Source organism: Gobio gobio (genome assembly GCF_949357685.1).
Source record: "Gobio gobio genome assembly, chromosome: 23".
In the NCBI taxonomy this organism is placed as follows: domain Eukaryota; kingdom Metazoa; phylum Chordata; class Actinopteri; order Cypriniformes; family Gobionidae; genus Gobio; species Gobio gobio.
The window spans coordinates 31,001,951-31,026,599 of record NC_137119.1 but is presented as its reverse complement, the minus strand read 5'-3'; the positions used below and the strand labels follow the sequence as shown (position 1 = coordinate 31,026,599).

Here is a 24,649-nt window from a genome sequence, read left to right as displayed (position 1 = left end):
CAGGAGTTATATTAAAAACGTCCTCCTGGCTCTTCCAAGCTTAATAATGGCAGTGAATTGTTGGGTCATAAAAGTCCATAAAATTGCATCTATCCATCATATAACTGCTCCACACAGCTCCGGGGAGTTAATAAAGGCTTTTCTTACACAAAAAGCATTTGTGTAAGAAAAATTCCCATATATAAAACTTTATACTAAAATAATAGCTTCCGGCAGTCGGCGGTACGCAAGGCGAAAGAGTATCCCCTGACGCGATGTACAGGAGCATTGCAAGCTTTGACGCCTCTCACGGATAGGGCTGGGCATTAACTAAAGACCCTCTTCTCTCATATCGAAATCCTCCACCATTTCTCTTTAAAAATCCTCGTTTTTTAGACTACTAATTCTGCGTTCGTCAATACTCATGCGTCAAAGATTGAAGGGTCAAGGGTTACTCTTTCACCGTAACTTTTTACTCTTTCACTTACTTACCGGTGACCGTCGGAAGCTAGTTATTTTAGTCTATAAAGTTTTAAATATGGATATTTTCCTTACACAAACGCGCCACTTGATGATGATGGATAGATGCACTTTTATGGACTTCAAAAATGACCCAACAACTCACTGCCATTATAAAGTTTAGAAGACCCAGGACATTTTTTATATAACTCCGTCTGAAAGAAGAATGTCATATACACCTAGGATGACTTGAGGATGAGTAAATCATGGGCTAATTTGCATTTTTGGGTGAACTAACCCTTTAAATGCAAAATTGCTTGCTGGGTACATGCGCCGTCTAAACATTTTCCATATGCTAATATAGTACTGGAAAAAAAATGTGTTTTAAAATGTAAGATACTGTACTTAAAGAAACTGAAACCATAGTGCTACAGTTTGTGTGACGTATATTTGTACAATGAAAGGGGAAATCCCACAGAACAATGTGGATTTGAGTGTCTAAACCCACACAAGCTTTAACAGTATGTGTGAACACTTCACTACGTTTTACCCACTGACACACACACACATTCATTCTTGTACATCTATCTTTGTGGGGACATTCATTGACACAATGCAAGCTCCATACCCTAACCCTACCCATTTCAACTATGTGCCAAACCTGAACCCTAAACCTAATTATAAACTTATCCATAAAACCAGTCCTGACCCTCAAACAGGCCTTTAAAAGGGTTCTCAGAAAGTGAGGACCGGCCAAAATGTCCTCACTTTACTCCACATTAAAAAATACTATAGTATATTATAGTAAAATTAATCTAGTAAATACTGTAATGTTTTTTGTTTTTTTTATCCATACTATAGCAAAGATACTACAGTAAATTGTAGTATATTATAATATTTACTATAGTAAATATATAGTAAATACTGAGGTATACTATAATTTGATGTATAGTATAGTTAAAAGCACTATAGTATTTACTAGGGTAATTTTACTATAATATAGTATTTTTTCATGTGGGTTTGTCCTCACTATCGTCTACAACTCAAACAGTTCAAACATACAGAGAGAGCGAGAGAGTCGAAAATACTGAATTAACATTTTAACATAACATTTTATTTATTAATTTTTTATAAATGAATGTACATGTTATTGAATAAATACAAGAAACATGAACTTCTGAGCTTAAGGTTTAGTTCTAACTCCATTAACCTAATCACACAGTACATTTGTATTGTTTATTAACCATACGGGGGGAAAAACATTCAATTAAGTAGAGCTGAATAAAAAACATGCATAGCAATGCAGTATATTGTATGCAATGCATTTGAATTAATTAAAATACAATAAAATCCAGCACAAACATTTCAGTCCAGGTGAAGTAGTTTTTAGTTCATCCTGTTTTATTACAGCGTGATGTTGTTTTCAGCGTTGATGTTGTATTCATTGTTGATGTTGTATTCAGCGTTAATGTTGAATTCAGCGTTAACGTTGTATTCAGCATTGATGTTGTTTTATATGTTGATGCAGAGTTTATGGGATGTGTCGTCGTTTTAATTGCTGTCTTCTTCTCGTCCACAAATTGCATGGCTTTTTTAACCCAAGGCTTTTGTGGATCGATGCAAAAAATTCGTCTGACAGTTTTAAATCTGTAAATACATTAAAGTAACAATTTAGCATGATAGTACAACAAAATATACAAATCTGCAGATGTTAATTCAATTTAAACTGTATAGAAGTACAATAAAAGTGCTTGTTCTGGCATCGAAATGTTATGAGTAAAAACTGTCAATACACTAAAATAAGACCTGGCCAAAATAACTATTCTGACATATAAGCTCAGATTTATCATGAAATATAGTGTTGAATAGGTGTCTGAAATCTATCAAAGTGAATACACTTTCACAAGAAAAAAAAGAGAACTCACACAATGGCATCAATATGGCAGGAACCTGCTTTTTGTATCGTGTAACTTCTGATATTTTCCTTGCGGAGAACAATTTCTTTCGTCTTGAGACAAAGGCAAGTTGAACGGCCAGACACTACAAAACCCAAAGGAAACAAACATTTTAAACACAGCCATTAAATTAAGCAAAACAATTTTATTCAAAATAACATTTGAATCGAAGTGAAGAGTTAATATTGCTTTCTTTCTTTCTTTCTTTTTTTACAAATAGAAATAGCTTCTTACATTGGCAGGTGATTTGAGAAATCAGCATTGTAGCCAGGAACAGCAGAGGAGTTATCGACACGCACCTCATCTTCTCTCGTGTGAGTCTGATGTGTATTGTCTCGGCTCACCACAACATGCACTTTTATAAATACTCACAAGGGGGAAAATGAACATCAGAACTTCCTCCCACAGAGATGTCACCTGTGCCCTTGGAAACAAGAAGCCCCCACATCACCTCTCAGTCGACCACCAAGTACATACAGGAACATTCACAGCTTTCTAAAATGAGATGCATCACTTTATTTAGTGGTCTACATGACCATGAGGGTGCGGTCACTGTTAATGTATGTGTGTTATACAGTGGAAAGTACCAAGATGCACACATAATGAAAATTATATGGTAACACTTTACAATAAGGTTGTATTAGTTAACATTAGTTAATAAGTTATGAACCATGAACAACACCTTTGTTCAGCATTAGTTCATCTTTGTTAACGTTAGTTCATAAAAATACAGCTGTTCATGGTTTGTTCATGTTAGTTCACAGTGCATTAACTAATGTTAGCAAGATTTAAATAATGCATTAGTAAATGTTTTAAATTAACATTAAAGCTGCACTATGTAACTTTTCCGTCCACTAGAGGTCGTCTATTCAAAACAAAGGCATAGTTTGATGAAGCCACGTTTAAGTGCAGAATCTTGGGACATGTGGTCTTCACCTCACAGCCGGTGGAAAAGAATCGGGTTACGACTCCGGCAGAAATCATGTTCATGATGCAATTATTAACGTTACTGCAGTATGAAGCAGAGCAGGACCGAGTGTTGTGGAGCTGAGCAAGGCCGCTGATGCGATTGTTAATAAGAAGAGCGGAACACATGCCTCGTGAGCAGCGGGACTTTTATTATGGCATAGTTGCCGAAGGGATTTTTATAATGCCACAGTCGCCGGCGCCACTTCCGCTTTTCCGGAGCGGTTATGACGTCACTCTGTGCGTTCGCTCGGCGGCTGCTATGACACTTGTTGCACACTGCAGTGAGAGTAAAGCATTTCTGCAAAATAAAACCGAGGGTAACGCAGATATGACGCAATTAACAGGCGACTTCCTTACACATCCCGGTTCCTTGGTTAAAATAGCAAATTTCTCATGATTTACAAATAGTTGGAAACATTTGGGATATTGTAAGTACTCAACTAAACAAAATACTGTATATAACACTGGCCTAGTGGTTTTTGGATATTTTACCGCAAAAATGTTACATAGTGCACCTTTAACAAAGATAAATAAATGGTTTACAAGTGCAGTTCATTATTAGTTCATGTTAACTAATGTAGTTAACTAATGTTAACTAATTAACCTTATTGTAAAGTGTTACCAATTATATATTAACCAAATATTATATAGAGTGTCATGTAAAGTCTGAGTTTCAATGAACAGGCACATCTGGGTAATTATAAAAATAATAATAATAAAAAAGATTGGCTTGCAATGTACATGTACATATTATATATTTATTATAAGTTAATATTTGAAAAAAAAATTAAAGTGAACATGTAAACATTGTGAAATTGCTCTTCATGAGATCTTTCTGGCTTGGTAATATTTAGAGTTAGTGTTGGTTTCCTGCAGTATAGTGTGGTTAGTGTTTAGAAGGGGCTGCTGTGACTGTGGTCATTCACCGAACTCAGGGGGGAAATGCGTATCAGACATACGTACAGCCTTTTTCCAAGTACAGAGGGTACATTTTCTAATAATCCAACCTACATCATGCTTATCTGGAAATAATTAATGTGATGGTGAATGTTCATAATAAAAATGACACTTTTTTTAATTGTTTTAAGTTTTTATATTGATTTATATTGAACAAAATAATCTACTCTAGTGAACAAATAATGGTGATTGGCGTGTTTAGGTTTGAAGGCCTTCACTATGCCAAGATACCTTTATTTCTGATTAAATATTCTAACATTTTAATTCACTTGCTGAAAGAAAAGCTGGTGAGAATAATAAAGGGAAATCGTTTGACATGTGCATCTACAGATGTGACTGACTAGGGAAAGTAAGTGTGGTATAAAGCAACTGCAACATCAAATGACCTTTAGCGTGCACTATGTAAAGATACGGCAATGCTTGGCAGGGACTGCAAGTGGCCCACAAAACCTTTCCTCTATCACGAAACCTTTATTTGGCTCCATGGCACTGGTGTAAACAAAGTAAACACAGATGCAGCATCTAGCAAACTTTTAAACAAAGAGGGGCATGCTGAACGCAAGCATGTCATGTGATTTCCGGGTGGGCTAGATTGATTGATTGATCGATTTTTCTGATAGCTGACAGGAAATGTCTGGGTAGCAACACCAAGCATACAGCAGACAATATGCAATGTGATTTATACACTCTGAGCAATACAAACGATACAATACAGATTGTGTTGATACATTTGAGGGTACATGAAGCCATGGGTGGGGGGAGGGGTGGATTCTAAAATGGAAGACATTTCTTTGTATATAATTGGAAACAGGCAGACATGATACTTTTTAAAATCTAATATTGATGCCTGGGCTTTAAATGCCTTGTTGCTAATCACTGTGGAGGACAATTCACAGGAAAATGACGTCATGACCACACTGACTAGATGGCACCACAAAAACTGACATTTTTAAAGTGTATGCTGCTTTCATCCAGAGGCGGACAGTGGTGAAGTATTTTTATTTTCCAAGTAATTTTATTTTTCAAGTATATATAATTTATCAGTGTTTTTCTTTAGAAACCGTTTACAAACCTTCCAAAACATAATATTGTACTTTTTACTGCACTATGTTTCATATTGAAAATCATTTAATATTTAATTACATTAAAAATGTAGTATTGTATACTTTTACTCCAGTAAAAGTAATTAAAATTTTACTTCAGTACAAGTAAGGAAGTACTATATTTTTAATGTAAGTATCAAAGGTAAAAAACAACAACTTTTATTTATGAAATGTAGTGAGGTAAAAAGTATGACATTATAAATTATGCTATGGAATGTAGTGAAGTAAAAGTTTTCCAAAAAACACTGATAAAATGTATACTTGAAAAATGTACTTGAGTAGAAAGTAAAAATACTTCACTACTGTCCACCTCTGCTTTCATCAGAATACATGGCTACTTTTTAATAGCTGTGAATGGAAAAACAATGTTTTTTACTTGCATAATGTTGTAGTTACAGCAGCTTGTTAATGGAACTGTTCCTGAATACCTATTGAATTGAACACACAGATTAGAGATAAATTAGTTATACCTCACTATTGTTCCTGAGCAATAAGAAACAATGTCTGGGCCACTTGCTCTCAAATCAGACAGGTAATGTTAAAAAAAGTTTTTGTCAAGATTAAATGAGTTCTGTGAAACATGCTAATAGAGTCTCCGTCACACCTATATGTGTTAGTATGCAAACAGGTCCAGGAGGTGTGAAGTCTGGGGAGTTGTTGCATTTCAAAGGCTTGACTAATGTGCAACATGAAGAAAATGTGTGGAAATGCAATTTAAAAAATGTTTTACCTAAGAATTAGTCCAAAAATGGTTAGAAAATGTGCTTTCAACATTCATTCAGCCATAATCACTCAGTAGATGGCGACATGCGACAAAAAATGGCATAAAAAATGCCTGTTTTGTTTGTCAAGGTGAATAAGTTCTGTGAAACATGTTAACTACAGTCATCATCACACCTATATGTGGTAGCATGCAAACAGCAGCATGTCCAGGACACAGCCACATCACTCTGTAGCCCAAGACTGGTTGCTTACTGAAGCTGAGCTGGGTTGAGTCAGGTCAGTACCTGGATGGGAGACCTCCTGGGAAGACCAGGGGCCGTATCCACAAAACATTTTATCTTAGCACTAAGAGTAATCCTAAATAGCAGTAAAAGTTCTTAGCTAAGAGTTTTCTCTTAAAACCTATTCACAAAGCTGCTGAGACAAACTTTTACTAAGGAACAGAAATCAAGTCTTAAAGGGATAGTTCCCCCAAAAATGAAAATTAGCCCATAATTTACTCACCCTCAAGTCATCCTAGGTGTATGTGACATTCTTCTTTCAGACAAATAAAATCGGAGTTATATTACATAAGTCCAGGCTAATCCAAGCATTAGAATTGGATTAATAGTTGCTCTGTTTTTGAAGTCCATAAAAAGTGCATCTGTCCGTCAAATAACGTGCTCCACGCAGCTCCGGGGTGTTAATAAAGGACTTCTGAAGCGAATCAACGCGTTTGTGTAAGAAAAATATCCATATTCAAAACTTTACCAAGTAAACTTTCGGCCTCCACCTTCCGTGGAAAAGTGGTGAATGTTGAAAGTGAAACTCAAGATGCGTACGTGACGTCATGACGACCCTACCTGGTCGAGTTAGTCTTTCGATCGGCAGGGGAACTTTCAACAGTTTTTCCATATATTAAACAGGGAAGGCGGTCGGCCGAAAGTTTACTTTATAAAGTTTTGAATATGGATATTTTTCTTACACAAACGCATCGATTCGCTTCAGAAGGCCTTTATTAACACCAAAACAAGTATACACTCACCTAAAGGATTATTAGGAACACCATACTAATACTGTGTTTGACCCCCTTTCGCCTTCAGAACTGCCTTAATTCTACGTGGCATTGATTCAACAAGGTGCTGAAAGCATTCTTTAGAAATGTTGGCCCATGTTGATAGGATGGGCATCTTGCAGTTGATGGAGATTTGTGGGATGCACATCCAGGGCACGAAGCTCCCGTTCCACCACATCCCAAAGATGCTCTATTGGGTTGAGATCTGGTGACTTTGGGGGCCATTTTAGTACAGTAAACTCATTGTTATGTTCAAGAAACCAATTTGAAATGATTCGAGCTTTGTGACATGGTGCATTATCCTGCTGGAAGTAGCCATCAGAGGATGGATACATGGTGGTCATAAAGGGATGGACATGGTCAGAAACAATGCTCAGGTAGGCCGTGGCATTTAAACGATGCCCAATTGGCACTAAGGGGCCTAAAGTGTGCCAAGAAAACATCACACCATTACACCACCACCACCAGCCTGCACAGTGGTAACAAGGCATGATGGATCCATGTTGTCATTCTGTTTACGCCAAATTCTGACTCTACCATCTGAATGTCTCAACAGAAATCGAGACTCATCAGACCAGGCAACATTTTTCCAATCTTCAACTGTCCAATTTTGGTGAGTTTGTGCAAATTGTAGCCTCTTTTTCCTATTTGTGGTGGAGATGAGTGGTACCCGGTGGGGTCTTCTGCTGTTGTAGCGCATCCGCCTCAAGGTTGTGCGTGTTGTGGCTTCACAAATGCTTTGCTGCATACCTCGGTTGTAACGAGTGGTTATTTCAGTCAACGTTGCTCTTCTATCAGCTTGAATCAGTCGGCCCATTCTCCTCTGACCTCTAGCATCAACAAGGCATTTTCGCCCACAGGACTGCCGCATACTGGATGTTTTTCCCTTTTCACATCATTCTTTGTAAACCCTAGAAATGGTTGTGCGTGAAAATCCCAGTAACTGAGCAGATTGTGAAATATTCAGACCGGTCCGTCTGGCACCAACAACCATGCCACGCTCAAAATTGCTTAAATCACCTTTCTTTCCCATTCTGACATTCAGTTTGGAGTTCAGGAGATTGTCTTGACCAGGACCACACCCCTAAATGCATTGAAGCAACTGCCATGTGATTGGTTGATTAGATAATTGCATTAATGAGAAATTGAATCGGTGTTCCTAATAATCCTTTAGGTGAGTGTATGTTCAGCTAATTATCAGCCTCTTGAGAGAGATTGCAGAATTCAAGCGACATGATGTTTTATAAACAAAGTTCGGGAGGAGCACTAACTAATCAGCTCGAGAGGAGGCAAACAGTAAACACAGCCGAATCACAGTTACCTCCACAGTTTTCTGCATCCCTCCACCACCCCGACTCCTCACTCTCGGCCCAGCCGGGGATTCAGTGGAGTAGGCCTACTCTGGGTTTGGGCTCAGAGACCTCGATCCTCTCGGACAACATGGCAAATAGGCTTATTTTACTCTTTTACTCTATCCGGTCATTTGTAAAACAACTGCCACAGGTAATCAGACATTATTTTATTATTAAAACTTTTGGCATATTCGCCTTTTTATTATGATAGGACAGTGAGTAGACAGGAAGGCGAAGTGGAAGAGAGAAAGGTCCGCAATAGCCATTAGGATTGTTTGTGATTTGGTCTTAGTGACTTAGGAGTCCTCTTGACTACTCCTAACATTTCACAGATTTAGGAGCTAGTTTTAGTGCTAAAATGTTTTGTGAAATACTCTTAGAGCAAAAATTTAGGAGTCCTAAAATTAGGACTGACACACCCATTATTTTGAGGAGTTTCTTCAAAATCGGCAAGTTAGGTGCTACTTTTAGCCTTTATATGTTTTGTGAATATGGACCCAGGTTGCTGCTGAAAGAGATGTTAGTGAGTCCAGGGGGTGCTCACCCTGTGGTCTGTGTGGGTCCTAACACCCCAGTGTAGTGATATGGGGACTCTATACAGTAAAAAGTACGGCCTTAAAGAGACGTTAAACCAAGGTCTTGACTCTCTGTGGTTATTAAAAATTCCATGGCACTTCTCGTAAAAGAGTAGGGGTGTATTCCCCATCCACTGAATTGGCTCTATCACTCACTCTCTCCTCTCCACCTACAGCTGGAGTGTGGTGAGTTTACTAGCGCCGTTGTACTGTGGCTGACGTTGCATCATCCAAGTGGATGCTGCACACTGGTGATGGGTGAGGAGAGACCCCCTGATATGATTGTAAAGCTCTTTGGTGCAGAGTTGTTGCATTTCAAAGGCTTAAATAATGTGCAACATGAAGACAGTTTTTTTTTTTTACCCAACAATTCATTAAAAATTAGTTAGAAAATGGGCTTTCAACATTCATTCAGCCATGAGCACTCAGTAGATGGCGACATGTACCCCCCAAAAAAGAGTTAAAGAAAGAAAGTAGCTAAATTTATCACTAGAGGGGGCTAATGGTGTTGAAGGACAGTTCAACACCACCGACTCCAGAAGCATGTGGAGGGGAATTAACACCATCACAGACTATAAAGGGAACACAAACTCCACCGTGAACACCGCTGCCTCTCTCCCGGACGAGCTCAACACCTTTTATGCTCGCTTTGAGGGAAATAACACCGCCCTCGCGGAGAGAGAGCTCGCGGCTGAAGATACAGAGGTTAGTGCACTCTCCGTATCTGAAGCGGATGTAACCCGATCCTTCCGGCGGGTGAACGTCCGTAAAGCTGCGGGTCCAGACGGGATTCCCGGCCGCGTCATCAGAGCGTGCGCGCGCCAACTGGCTGGAGTTTTCACGGACATTTTTAACCTGTCCCTCTCCCTGTCTGTGGTCCCCACATGCTTCAAAACGTCCACCATTGTTCCTGTACCTAAGCAGTCAAAAACACTCTGCTTAAACGACTGGCGTCCTGTTGCTCTGACCCCCATCATCAGCAAATGCTTTGAGAGACTAGTCAGAAACCACATCTGCTCTGTTCTCCCCCCCTCACTGGACCCACTGCAGTTTGCATACCGCAAAAACCGCTCCACTGATGATGCCATTTCATCAACAATTCACACTGCTCTCTCCCACCTGGAAAAGAGGAACACATATGTGAGAATGCTGTTTGTAGACTACAGCTCAGCATTCAACACCATTGTGCCCTCCATACTTGACATTAAACTCCGGGCTCTCGGCTTAAACAGCTTGTTATGCAGCTGGATCCTGGACTTCCTGTCAAACAGACGCCAGGTGGTCAGAATGGGCAGTAACATCTCCTCACCACTGACTCTCAACACTGGAGCCCCTCAGGGCTGTGTTCTCAGCCCACTCCTGTACTCTTTGTACACACATGACTGTGTGGCAACCCACAGCTCCAACACCATCATCAAGTTTGCTGACGATACGACGGTGGTAGGTCTCATCACTGACAATGATGAAACGGCCTACAGAGAGGAGGTGCACACTCTGACACGGTGGTGTCAGGAGCACAACCTCTCCCTCAACGTCAGCAAGACCAAGGAGCTGGTGGTCGACTTCAGGAGGAATGAGAGAGAACACCGCCCCATCACCATCGATGGAGCACCGGTGGAGAGAGTCAGCAGCTTCAAGTTCCTCGGTGTCCACATCACAGAGGAACTCTCATGGTCCGTCCACACCGAGGCCGTTGTGAAGAAGGCTCATCAGCGCCTTTTCTTCCTGCGACGGCTGAGGAGGTTTGGAATGAGCCGCCACATCCTCACACGGTTCTACACCTGCACCATAGAGAGCCTGCTGACTGGCTGCATCACCACCTGGTACGGCAACAGTACCGCCCGCAGCCGCAAAGCCCTGCAAAGGGTAGTGCGCACGGCCAGCTGCATCATCGGAGGTGAGCTTCCCTCCCTCCAGGACATTTATGTCAGGCGGTGTGTGAAGAGAGCTCAGAGGATCATCAGAGACTCTAGCCACCCGAACCATGGGCTGCTCTCACTGATGCCATCAGGCAGACGGTACCGCAGCATCAGATCACGCACCAGCCGACTCCAGAACAGCTTCTTCCCACAAACAATCAGACTCCTTAACTCTTGACCCATCAGGATCATAACACACACTGGACAGAATATCACTCAGCACAACCCACTGTAGATAAACACACATTATATACACATTTATTTATCATACAGCATCTATTGCACTTTGGATTTCAATTTTTCAATCTGTGAATAATATTTTATACTGTACATTGTATATTATTATTACTATTATAGCGTAATGTATATTGTTTAGTGTATGTTTAGTGTATATTGTTTAAAGTATATGTATATTGTAAGTATGTGTATATTGTTTAAAGCTGTGAGAACTACACTCACATTGTGTAAATTATTTATTGTTTATTGTAGAGTTTACTGTGCTGTGAGTAATTGTGGGCGCATCAGTGTAATCTGATGCTGCTTTAAATGTTGTACATGTCATGTCATGACTACCATGTTGCTCGGAACTGCACCTAAGAATTTCACCTACTGTTGCACTTGTGCATATGTAGAGTGACAAATAAAGTGATTTGATTTGATTTGATTTGATTTAATGGCATCACAAATGATTATCAATTACACAAATTACAAGTCACAGACTTTAAAATTAAGACCTATTGATGAGATGAAAGTTAAAAGAGGACAATTATTTACAGCTCATTATTGTACTTTAATTGCTGTCCGAATCCACATCACTGAGTTTTCAAGAATATGTCACTTCAAAATTCACTGTTTATATCCCTTTAGCCCACTGCAGAGCACCGTGCGGTTGCGCTGTAATTTGGATGCATTTCTTGACTTGTATTTCTTTAAATGCTGGCAAGTATTTACAAGAGCAATATAATTCATCACCGCTCAAAAAATAAAAAGAAGAAAAGCACGTAAACATTTGAATCTGGCCGTTATATACGGCAGCATTTATTCTTATCATACCAAGCGTATGACATTTTATTTACAGCATACAATCATGTTACGGACCACGTGAGCAGCGCGTTCCCGATCACAAAACTCTCCCCTCCACTGTAAATAAATCACAATCCGAATGAACAAGTTTTAGGTTTTATCACTGAGGTGGCGTGCACAATCTGCAGTTATTTTTACGGACTTCCATGTGAGAAACAGAGGCGAACGGCACATTACAAATGTCACGACCAAAAGTTAGCGATTGGTTAGGGCAGATCCAGAGTGGCTCTGGGCAGATCCAATAGTTTTAAACTTCAACAGAGTACCCGCCTTCAAGGAAGTAAATGCTTGTCAATAGAGAGTGGCCAGACTCTCTGAACAAATGAAATGTGCGAGAGTCTGGTAAGACCAGGCTAGTCATACAGGGCCATACCAACTTTCCAAAACGTATACGAATCCTGAAGGAGTGTATTTGGCACAGAAATACTCTACTAATTTTTTGAAACTTTGGCCATGTTTAATATGAGAATCCAACTCTTTAACAGCATTTATCAAAATGCATGAAATAGCATTAGATATACCCTTTAAAGAATGAAAGCAAGTTCATCACTAGGGGGGGCTAAAGCATCACAAATGTTTATCTAATTACACAAATTATAAATTGATGAGATGAGAATTAAAAGTGGACAATTATTTACATCGTACTCGACTCTTCACACTGGTGATGGGTGAGGAGAGATCCCCTGATATGATTGTAAAGCACTTTGGGTGTACAGTAGTACATAGTAAAGCACAGGTGCCTCCATTTATTCATTTATTCTTTCAGGTGGTGTGCAGTATATTGAGTTGTTGTATACAGTGTGAAAATGACATTTAAAAATATTTTTACCTAACAACTAATCAGTTCAACATTCAACCATGAGCACTCAGTAGATGGCAGCGTGTACCCCCCAAAAAAGGGAAAAAGAATGAAAAATAAAATGAAAGAAAGAAAGTAGCTCATCACTAGAGGGGGCTAATGACATCACAAATCTTCATCTAATTACACAAATTATAAGAAGTCCCAGACTTTAAAATGTACTTCAGACAGCATAAGTGTGAAATAATGTGTTAATCACACTTCTGCGTTATCAATTAAAGTACAATCCTGATGGACAGTAAATGTTCACATCAACAGCATCTGCATATAATATTACTTTAGCTATTTTAACCCTAGAATGCATGAACAAAAAAACTTACAAGTATGCATACAGGGGATCAAAACGACCTGTATTGGAATGAATGATTTTCTTCTTGTGGCGTGCACAATCTGCAGTTATTTTTACGGACTTCCATGTGAGAAACAGAGGCGAACGGCACATTACAAACGTCACGACCAAACGTTAGCGATTGGTTAGGGCAGATCCAGAGTGGCTCTGGGCAGATCCAATAGTTTTAAACTTCAACAGAGTACCCGCCTTCAAGGAAGTAAATGCTTGTCAATAGAGAGTGGCCAGACTCTCTGAACAAATGAAATGTGCGAGAGTCTGGTAAGACCAGGCTAGTCATTCAGGGCCATACCAACTTTCCAAAACGTATACGAATCCTGAAGGAGTGTATTTGGCACAGAAATACTCTACTAATTTTTTTAAACTTTGGCCATGTTTAATATGAGAATCCAACTCTTTAACAGCATTTATCAAAATGCATGAAATAGCATTAGATATACCCTTTAAAGAATGAAAGCAAGTTCATCACTAGGGGGGGCTAAAGCATCACAAATGTTTATCTAATTACACAAATTATAAATTGATGAGATGAGAATTAAAAGTGGGCAATTATTTACATCGTACTCGACTCTTCACACTGGTGATGGGTGAGGAGAGATCCCCTGATATGATTGTAAAGCACTTTGGGTGTACAGTAGTACATAGTAAAGCACAGGTGCCTCCATTTATTCATTGATTCTTTCCGGTGGTGTGCAGTATATGGAGTTGTTGTATACAGTGTGAAAATGACATTTAAAAATATTTTTACCTAAGAACTAATCAGTTCAACATTCAACCATGAGCACTCAGTAGATGGCAGCGTGTACCCCCCAAAAAAGGGAAAAAGAATGAAAAATAAAATGAAAGAAAGAAAGTAGCTCATCACTAGAGGGGGCTAATGACATCACAAATCTTCATCTAATTACACAAATTATAAGAAGTCCCAGACTTTAAAATGTACTTCAGACAGCATAAGTGTGAAATAATGTGTTAATCACACTTCTGCGTTATCAATTAAAGTACAATCCTGATGGACAGTAAATGTTCACATCAACAGCATCTGCATATAATATTACTTTAGCTATTTTAACCCTAGAATGCATGAACAAAAAAACTTACAAGTATGCATACAGGGGATCAAAACGACCTGTATTGGAATGAATGATTTTCTTAAAAAAATTGGCTACTAATTAAATTAAAATAATTGATGATACACAAATGTTTTAAAGGTCCCATGGCATGAAATTTTCATTTTATGAGGTTTTTTAAGATTAATATGAGTTCCCCTAGCCTGTATATGGTTCCCAAGTGGCTAGAAATTTTGTGGGTGTAAACCGAGTTCTGGCTGTCTTTCTCTGCCTTTGAGAAAATGACAGCTGAGATGATCTGGAATTTTCATGTTATGATGTCATACCAGGAAAGGTTACCTCCCCTTTCTCTGCTTTGCCCGCCCAGAGCATTCGGAGAAAATGGATTCAGTTTATGTCAGCACAGGCTTTACAAACAGAATGTACAATATGGATTCGACAGCACGTGAGTAACAGTGTTCATTAAAGCCTGATCTGTGATCAGTGATTTCTGATGTGTAGCTAATCATTCAAGTTCACTCAGACTTTCTTTCTAGATTGTTTAATGATCGCCATCTTGATGCCCTAAGCGTAATGCATCAGTGAATCAAGCCAGTGACTAAAACGATAATTTCTGTTAGTAGCATGAAACAAATCCCTTATTTAAGTGATTAAACTACAGAGAGCGATCAGAGAACACTCTTTATAATGTCCATGTGACAGAGGGCTCTGTCACGATCACGGCAGCACTACATTTTATACGCACATTTGATCCATTATCCACCTGGTTTATTGTTTCCTACCCTTGGGTGCACACACATATTCACGCCATAATCGCATCTTTTTCCAAATTCCCTTTATAAACACACACAGACAACAGATAAATTAATCCATAGATGTTTATTGGACTTATCTGCATATTATGTTTTGTCTTTGGTCGTGGTCTGTTTGTGTTGTGGTTAGCCCAGGTTACCGGAGGAAAATGGCAATCAATCTGTAAATCACACGTCGCGAGTGTATCTGCACACTTGCCCAAACTGCCGTTATAATGAATGACACTGTTATGCTGCACAAAGCTCTTACTGTATTCCTGTCGACGTTGTGTTTGCTGTTAGTTGTGGTGAAAGCATTTTGTGAGAGAAAACGCGTTGCAATGAGGAGATCACTGCATTCACACGATCAACAGACTGCCTGTAATCAATGCCCATCACTGCAGCCTTTCATGTGATAGGAATAGATCATAAAATAATGCTATAATCCACACTTTGACGATTCGTTCATCTCGACGGCTGTAATGGCACATTACATGTGTTACAAAGTTCGTAGAATAAGGTGGAAGACCGAGTCAACGTGACTGGGACTGTTTATTCCGAACTCTTAGCAACAAATAAGCTTGCGCTAACAGCACAACGCTCTCAACAACTCCAGCTCTCCGTAGTTCACGCACAGTCAGCCTCAGCCTCTCTCAGTCAGTGCGTGCAGTGCCTCGCTAAACCATGCCCCCCTCCGCAGCATAATCTAACACTCATTTCAAATGCAAAGATGTCAGCCAATCACAACAGTGGGCGTTTTCACTGAAGTCTCAGAGCAGACACGCCCCTTGAAACAGGACATTCAGCCAGAGGGGTAATAACAGTATAGAAAAAATGCCTTTTATTTGTAAATTATGACATTTTTTATGTAAAATCATACTAACAGTATAAGTACACCTCAGGAAACATTATAAAATAATAGAAAAATGTCATGCCATGGGACCTTTAATATCAAATTTATTGTTATGTTTATTTGTCAACTTTCCTTGTATAAATGCATTACAAAATATGAATGAATATGAAAATGCAGTTGTACTTTTTCAGAACAAACTCTAAAAGTTAGATCTACTGTAAAGTATTCTAGTCTGAACATGTGCCGAGTGAAAATTTCATAGGAAATGAATACAGGTTAATTTCCGCGGGTCAAAGATACAAAGATAACATGTTTTTATTGGTAAAATATTTTTAAAAAAAATCACAGCATGCCAAGTCAATTTGATCCCCTTTATGCATTCTAGGGTTAAAACAAGATATTTATATTTATTTAAAGGAAGAAATTTGTGAATGTAACTGTTACATAATTCTGGGTATCACCCTTACAGGAATTTACCATGGTAACCATAGCTTCCGCCCACATCCCGTAGGCACCACAGTGTGATACTGCTGTACATGTATTATTCAGGTCACTATGATTTTGTCAAGTAAGACATGTTCTCAGTTCCTGGATGAACATATTTTGTTGATCCTGAAACAACATTTCTGTCCCAAAATGTAGTCCTAATCCTATCCCTAAACCTAGCCCTACCCATAATTAAAAAATCAGAGGGAAATGATAGGTGAATAACTAATGTAGAAGCACCTAACTTGACATAAACTGTAAAGATTGAAATATTCCTCAGGATCAACAAAGACGTTGATCCAGGAACATGTTGTGAAATCACATTCACTGTATTTCACCGAAGTGTTAGTTCACCCAAAAATGAAAATTCTGTCATTAATTACTCACCCTCATGTCGTTCCAAACGTGTAACTTTCATCTTCGGAACACAAATTAAGATATTTTTGATAAAATCCGATAAGCAGCATCGCCATTCCAATTCTAACTGTCAAAGCCCAGAAAGATAGAAAAGACATCATTAAATTGTCCATGAGAATACAGTGGTTAAACCTTAATGTTATGAAGCAACAAGAATACTTTTTGTGTGCAAAAAACAAACAAAAATAACAAATCTACAATCTCTTCTGTTCAACATAGAGTGCAGCGCTTCAGGTTCTACGTCAGAACGCCACCTCATTATTGGCCAGCTCCTGCGTCAGCATCACACGCATGCGTCGTGGTACTCACATGAACAGCGTCAGCCGATGGCGAGCTGGCGTTCCAACGTAGAACCCGGAAGCACTGCACTTGACTGCTGCAATGCGCTTCTGGTTGGACTTCTATCATGTGCAGACATCCCAAGTCTCCCGGAAGTTCCGGGAGTCTCACGCATATTTATAGCGGCTCCCTGATGCCCGCAAATTAGTTAAATTCTCCCGCAATCTAGAGCGAGCAAGCAAGAGCGCGCATGCGAGACACAAACTGTACACGCGCGCACGGCAGAGAGGGAGAGAGAGCGAGAGACCTTGCGTGTGTGTGCTAGTGTGCACCTAATGAAGCGCATGTAAGACGGAGAGCATCCTGATTGGCTTGTTTCGGTTAGTCAACCAATCAATTGTCAGTGTGGGCGGGCTTTTATCTCTTCTCCCGAACTGAATTAATCAGTTCAGTGTATTTAGAAACTGGAGCGCCATGGCAAAGGGAGAGTGCCACAAAAAACGAAAGTATAAAGTATAAACATAATGACAATCTTGCACGCTGTACAGTTTGTAACTGACATGTTATGGTTGAGTTAAACAAGTTTCATTTCATGTGCATATTTTTCAGGTCGGCTAGTTGCCAAGGCTACATGAAAACAACAAACTCCTTAGACCTGTTTAAAGTTGCAATGAAATATAAATAAAAGCAGTTTACATAAATAGTATAAGCAGCTTATGTAAATAGTAAAAGTGATCTACATAATTTTACATAATTTTTTACAAATAATTGCATAGGCCTATAGAAATGATATATTAATGATATATTATATTAGACTATACAAGTAAAGTCATGTTCTGTGGTGAAATTCGGGTTACCTTTCCTCCTTTCATGTTTTTTTTTTTTTTTTTTTTTGGGGGGGGGGGGTGGATAGATACCTCCCTGAAATGACTTTTTTTTTCAGGTTGGGATGGCTGCATGTGTGATCAAAATGCTCCAAATGATCCAGAATGCAGCAGCACGTCTTATCTTCAATGAACCCAAAAGGGCCCACGTCACACCACTCTTCATCTCTCTGCACTGGCTACAACTCACTTCGCTTACAGATCCACCACGAGCTCAGCTCCTGCTTACTTTGACTCGCTCCTAGAAGTCTACACCCCAACCTGAAGCGAAAAAAATCATTTTCCTTATTTTCCTCTACTTCTTCCCTGCCCTAGTGTATGATGCTCTGTGTAATGTCCAAAACGTAGTACTTTAGCCACTTACTGTGTTTCGCTGCCTCCTCATGACGGATCGCTTCCTGTACTCCTCAGTTGTAAGCCGCTTTGGATAAAAGCGTCTGCTAAATGCATAAATGTAAATGTACTAAGTCAACAGCGTAGGAGACTGACACAGACGAGAAGAAAATATTCTCATCCAGGGCTACAGACTAACATTTGAGAGCAGTTCTACAGCCAGCACCTGATTTGGTAGCGCTGGAGGAAAATGAATAATTGTAAATGTAAGTTAATTTAATCATAAAATTACTATTGTTTTGCATTGTTTTGTTAATAAGTGCAATTACTAATAATAGTACATGTTTGTTTATTGGAAATTTAACAGTGAAGCGCTGAGCTTGAATTGAAATGCAGAAAAAAAAATACTTTTATTAACAACAGTAATGTGCAAAAACGCTTCGGTTACTAACGTAACCTCGGTTCCCTAAGATGAGGGAACGAGTATTGCGTTTGCTAAACGCTTATGGGGAATTCCTTTCCTCGAGATATTGAAGCAAATTTTTATCCAAAAATACCTTTTACACGCAGTGCAGCTGCACAACTCTCAGCAGGAAGCAGCTGCGTGCTGATTGGCTGTGCCGCTGCAACTGCAGCAACCTATAGCGAGACCGTGGGGCGGGACGGACCAATCAGGTCCTTCTAAACTCCCGCCACAAGGGGCAACAGAATTTGCATAGCCATGGGTATATAAGACCCCGTCTCGCAAGGTTAGACAGGTTAATCGACTGAAGCGACTCCTGAGCAAGTAAGCAAGCACGGCAAGCAAACGCAATACTCGTTCCCTCTCTATGACCTGAGGTAACATTGAGATTGGGGGAAAAGCATAAAGAGGAAGGTTGGGCCATTCGTGGGCCAACGCATCCTTGTGCTTGGAGAAATATATTCGGCATTGAGCATTGTCTTGTGAGGCGAAAAGATCCACTTTTGCCTCTCCAAACCTGCCCCAAATTGTCTGAATTATATGTGGGTGAAGAGACCACTCTGCAGGGGACACTTTGCCCCTGGACAGCATGTCCGGACCCAAATTCAGAATGCCTGGCACGTGAGTCGCTCTCAGCGAGCTCAGATTGTGCTCTGCCCATATTAGGACTTCTTCCGCCATCAGACCACCTTGGCGATTTATATAGGCTACCACCAACCTGCTGTCCGTTCGGATCAGGACATGGTGGTATTTTATGTACGGAAGGAAAGCTCTTAGCGATAGCGTGACCGCTTTCATCTCTAGACAGTTTATGTGAAGGCTCTTCTCCGAGTCTGACCAGAGACCGGAGATTGGCCTGCCCTTGTGAAGGGCTCCCCAACCTAGATTGGATGCATCTGTCGAGATAACTTTCCACTTCTTAACATTGCCCAAACTCACGCCCGTCTTGTACCAGACGGGATTTTTCCAAGGAGCCAGAGCCAACACACAGCTGTGGTCTACCTTGATTTGCAATCGGCCCGAAAGCCATGTGTGAGCTGGAACGCGGCCATTCAGCCAGTGCTGTAGGGGGCGCATGTGTAACAGACCTAGTCTGAGAACTGGCGCCGCGGAGGCCATGAGACCCAGCATCCTCTGAAAGTGTTTGAGAGGAATGCGTGCACCGGACCTGAGGGAAACCGCTCGGTTCTGAACAGAGAGCGCGCGCTGTGACGTCAGCCGCGCGCTCATCTGCAGTGAGTCCAATACTGTTCCCAGAAACGAAACTTTCTGTGTGGGAGACAATGAACTCTTTGCCACGTTGATTGTGAGTCCCAAGCATTGTAAATGGTTGAGAAGCCAAGATCTGTGGTTTAATAACTGTATCTCTGACTGAGCTATTATGAGCCAGTCGTCGAGATAGTTGAGAATTTTTATTCCCCGAAGCCTCAGCGGGGTTAGCGCCGCTTCCATGCACTTCGTAAACGTGCGGGGAGCCAGAGATAGACCAAAAGGTATCCTTTTTTCTGAGCGCCATCGACCACTGAGAGCGCTGGAGAAAAAGAGGATTTGGCGCGAGAAGAAAATGGCGCCTTCCACGACTTTGTTAGTTCCTCGTGGACTTCTGGGAAGAAGGGAGCAGGCCTTTGAGCGGTCGGTTGACGGCGGTTCTCGAAAAACCACTCATCCAGTCGGCTTCTCGTGGGCTCCTCGGGTTGAGACCAGTCAATGCCGAGGTCGTCCACGGCCTTCGTGAGCAGACGCATAAGCTCAGCGTCGACTGAGGTTATGGCGCCGCTGACCCTCCGCGTCGAAGTGGCGTGCTCTGAGGCGGTCTACGACCACCCGCTTTCAGATGCAGCAAGGGAAAGGCTGTCATCCTCTTCCTCCTCCGGTGCGCCGAAGGAAACAGCAGCAGCCGCCATGCGAGGGGAGCTGTGCTGTTCCTCGACGAACAATACGGGCGATGGCGAAGCACGCGGGGACATGCCCGGCGTGTGCTCGTCAGATCGCTCCGGGGGCCTCTGGTCGCGACGTTTCTTCTTCCGTGGCTCGAGAGGCTGAGAGCAAGGGACAGGATTCAGGTCGAAACTGGCGACCCGAGCCCGAAGGGTCTGCAGCGTCAGTTCGTCGCACTCCGGGCAGCCGCCCTGGTTGAGTGCAGCCTGCGTGTGGTCAGTGTTGTGCCAGTTCATACCTAAAAAGAACTAGCTCAAAGTTCAGTTCACACAGATGATAATGAACTAGTTCATGTTCATAGTTCTTTTTTTTTTTTTAAATGAACTAAGTTCACATATCTAAAAATGAACTAGTTCACGTTCATTTGTTAAATTCTTTTTAAGATAGGCCACTATCTTACTCAATAGAACCTCTTTACCATCCATTACCAGCTGCAAATCACTGCCACTCCAAAACTAATCAAAATTATTTTACCAATAAACAAGAGACAATTATTATAGCCAGGAGAAAAATAATATTTACCCCTTAAATAATGTGTAATCATGATATGTAGAAATTGGAAAAAAAAAGGTGCAGTCAAGGTATACTGTATGTTCAGTGAAACTTTTATTTAGCCAGCATGAACCAAATTACAGGACTTAAAAATAAGGTATATTCAGGTTCATGGGGAAAAGATCAGTCTACTGACAAAAATCCAGCATATTCTGAACAGCAGTAACTATGTAAACCAGACCAAAGTAGTCATGTACTGTAATGTCAAATTAGCTTGGGCTTACCCTGCTCAATGTGCAATACTCAACCAACACATTTTCACACCTTTAAAAGGAAGTAAACAGTGAGTAAACAATGAAAATGCCATTTACATTCATTTATAATAAAACAATCTTCCTGATTATATTCTTCTAAAGAAAATGAACAGCTAGCAGCTGAAAAACTTAACTTAAGATGACCTTACCCTGCTCAATGTGAAATACTGGACCAACACATTCTAGCATCCTCAAAAGACAGTAAACAGTGAGTAAACAATGACAATGTCATTTACATTCATTAATATATTTTTTTTCTAACTCTTCCGGACTCATTTTTGTCCAAATGAATTGAATAGCTCTGAAAACTGAAAATTATACAGCATATAGCTCTAATAAACAAACATAGCATTCAATTTCAGATGCTGGATTTATCTGTACAGAAAGGAGTCATAGGCTTCAAAGTGCAATAGTCAAGCAGCATAACTTACTGAACGTAAACATTTGGAGAAAAAAAAAAGAAGGTTGACTCCTGAGTTTTTGTCATGCTGGAACATCTTTACAAGATGTCCCACTCTTATAGCAAGAAGTTAAAGTTCTTTAAGCTTTCTGTTTGCATTCAAGAGCAGTTGCTTCTCAAAGTTTTCATCACCAAGCCTGTTTCTCCTGGGCCTGAATATTTGGCCTCCGATACTGAAAAGTCTCTCTACTGGAGCGCTTGAGGGGAGTGCAGTGTTGTATTTAAGGAAGAGCTTTTTGAGCCTGGGCAGCAGCATGTACTCTGCAAAGCCATCTGTGGTTGGTGCATCCAAGTAAGTGTCTGCTTCATTTTTTTTTAGAAGGAAGCTGTTGTGTCTTTGTCAGTATCACCACTAGGCTTAGACTGATCAGAGTTTTGTGTTTCTGAGTCATCTGAGTTGCTAGTTAGAAGTTCTCGTTTCAGCATAACTCGGTAAAGCAGCGTTTTTTCCTCATCCTCCACCCAGTTGAGCTTGAATATTGGCAGCAGCATGGCTGACAATATGTGTTCCTTCTTCTCAAGCATGGCTTCAACCCTTGTTTTCAGTGACTGCATGATGTTTAGTATGAGAGGACGGCATGTAATCAGACCTTGTGCAGCAGTGGGCTTTGTGCTCTCCTCCAGCAGGCCATTCATATCATTTTGTAGTTGTACAATGGTCGGAGCCAAATACCCGAGGAAGACGTTTTTCTCTCCCTGCAGGATGTTCAGTGCAGATGCTAGGGGCCTCATTACATCCACAAACGTGTGTATGAAGCTGATTTCCTCAGCAGAGAACCGCCTAAAACCAAACTCATCACAGACAGCATGCAGGATAAGGTTGTCATATGCAAGAGTGACAGTATCAGCAGCTTCATTGGTGTCTGCCTGGGGAATTAATGTTGCTATGTGAGACAGTCGCTTCATAGCAAGATACAAAGAGTTCCACCGTGTATCATTTGGGAACACAAAACCAATCCCAAGCTTTCCCTCAATAAAATCTGAAGCTTTGGGGCTTCTTTTAATCCGGTTCCACAAAGCAGATGCCTTAGCAAAAACAGCCCTCGACAGTGTTTTGTACTGTTTATCAGTTACCTTCTCTGTGTCTTTGGCAACAAGATTTAAGGTGTGAGCCATGCACCTTCTGTGAGGGGGAAGACGGGGGTCTTCCAATGCTGAGAGAGGCTCAGGTTCCATGTCATCCTCTTCATCTACAGCAGGAGGCGAGGTAGATCCTGGTTCGTTTTCATTTTCAGTTGCTGCATTATCACTGTCAACATCTGGATCTGGATCTTTATCAGCAATGGGAAAATCTTCTGTGAAACAGTTGAATGCTTTCACAAAATTAGAAGCATTGTCAGTCACAGTGCACACAATCTTGTTTTGGATTCTGAACTCTTTATGCACCTCTGACAATGCTTTGGCGAGAACATCATGAGTGTGTGCTCCTCGAACACGACGGCATGCAAGCACTGCAGAGCTTCTCTGAGAGATATTATTTTTGTTGAGCCAATGAACAGTAATGCCTAAAAACGCTTTATTCACTGCAGTCCAGCAATCTGCTGTTGTACATACGGCATCAACTTCAGAGAGTTCATTCTTTAAGTCCGAAATATTCTCCTGGAATGCATTGTTCAGTAGTTTCTGTACCTGCTTTCTTGAAGGCACATGCCTGGATGGCTGCAAACCTGTCACTAATTTGATGAACGATGGGTTCTCGACCTTGAATGAATGAATGAATGAATGAATGAATGAATGAATACATTTTATTTTCTTTCTTTTCTTTTTCCTCTTCAGAACATGATCATAAGTAACAAAACATATTTTAACAGAAAATAATAATACAAGTCTCAGCATGTTCAAAAGAAAAGAAGAAAAAAAAGAAAAAAAGAAGGAAGAAGCTAACTTATATTTTCCTTCCCCTTTTACACATCTAGCTTTGAAACGGCTACTGTTTACTCTTTACAAAATATCATAATTTATCCTTATTGAGAAAAAACTTAATCATTTGAAGTACATTTATTACTTAAATTGTATCTACTATCTCTTTCCTTAAACCATTTTTGAATATTACTAGGGAGTACTTTGTTTTTAGCTTTGTACATAATTTGTGTGGTCTTAAGATCCACTATGTCTTTAAATTTTAATAAAATAAAATAAATCATTTGTATGTACAGGATAGCCAACATTGCAGACTATTCTAATTTCTAAATCCTTTTTCTGCATAGTGCATATCGTCTTAAGGGTGATTTTATAGGTATTGCCCCACACTTCTGTACAGTAGTACAAATAAGGAAGAAAAAGTATAAAATATACATTGTTTCCTGGTTCAATATGTGTCTCACTTTACAAAATATACCATTGATCTTTGCCAATTTAGAACTGATACAATCGACATGTGGTTTCCAGCAGAGCTTATGATCAATTATTACTCCTAAAAAGGAGTTTTCATAGACTATTTTCTAATCTGGTGTTATCACACAGTATTTCAATAGTTAAATCTTCAGGAATTCTACGTTTCCCAAAAATCATAAATTTTGTTTTCTTTATATTAAGA

The 24,649-nt window shown here is 40.2% G+C and overlaps 1 long non-coding RNA gene across 1 annotated transcript; it reads right to left on the bottom strand.

Annotated features, from left to right (window-relative positions):
• Positions 1-1,525: 1,525 nt before the first annotated feature.
• LOC307119872 lies at positions 1,526-2,730 on the bottom strand. The gene is made up of 3 exons (XR_013815697.1): positions 2,628-2,730; positions 2,364-2,478; positions 1,526-2,085 (listed from the first exon to the last, which is right to left on the bottom strand). It is a non-coding gene; the product is annotated as an uncharacterized lncRNA (long non-coding RNA).
• Positions 2,731-24,649: the final 21,919 nt, after the last annotated feature.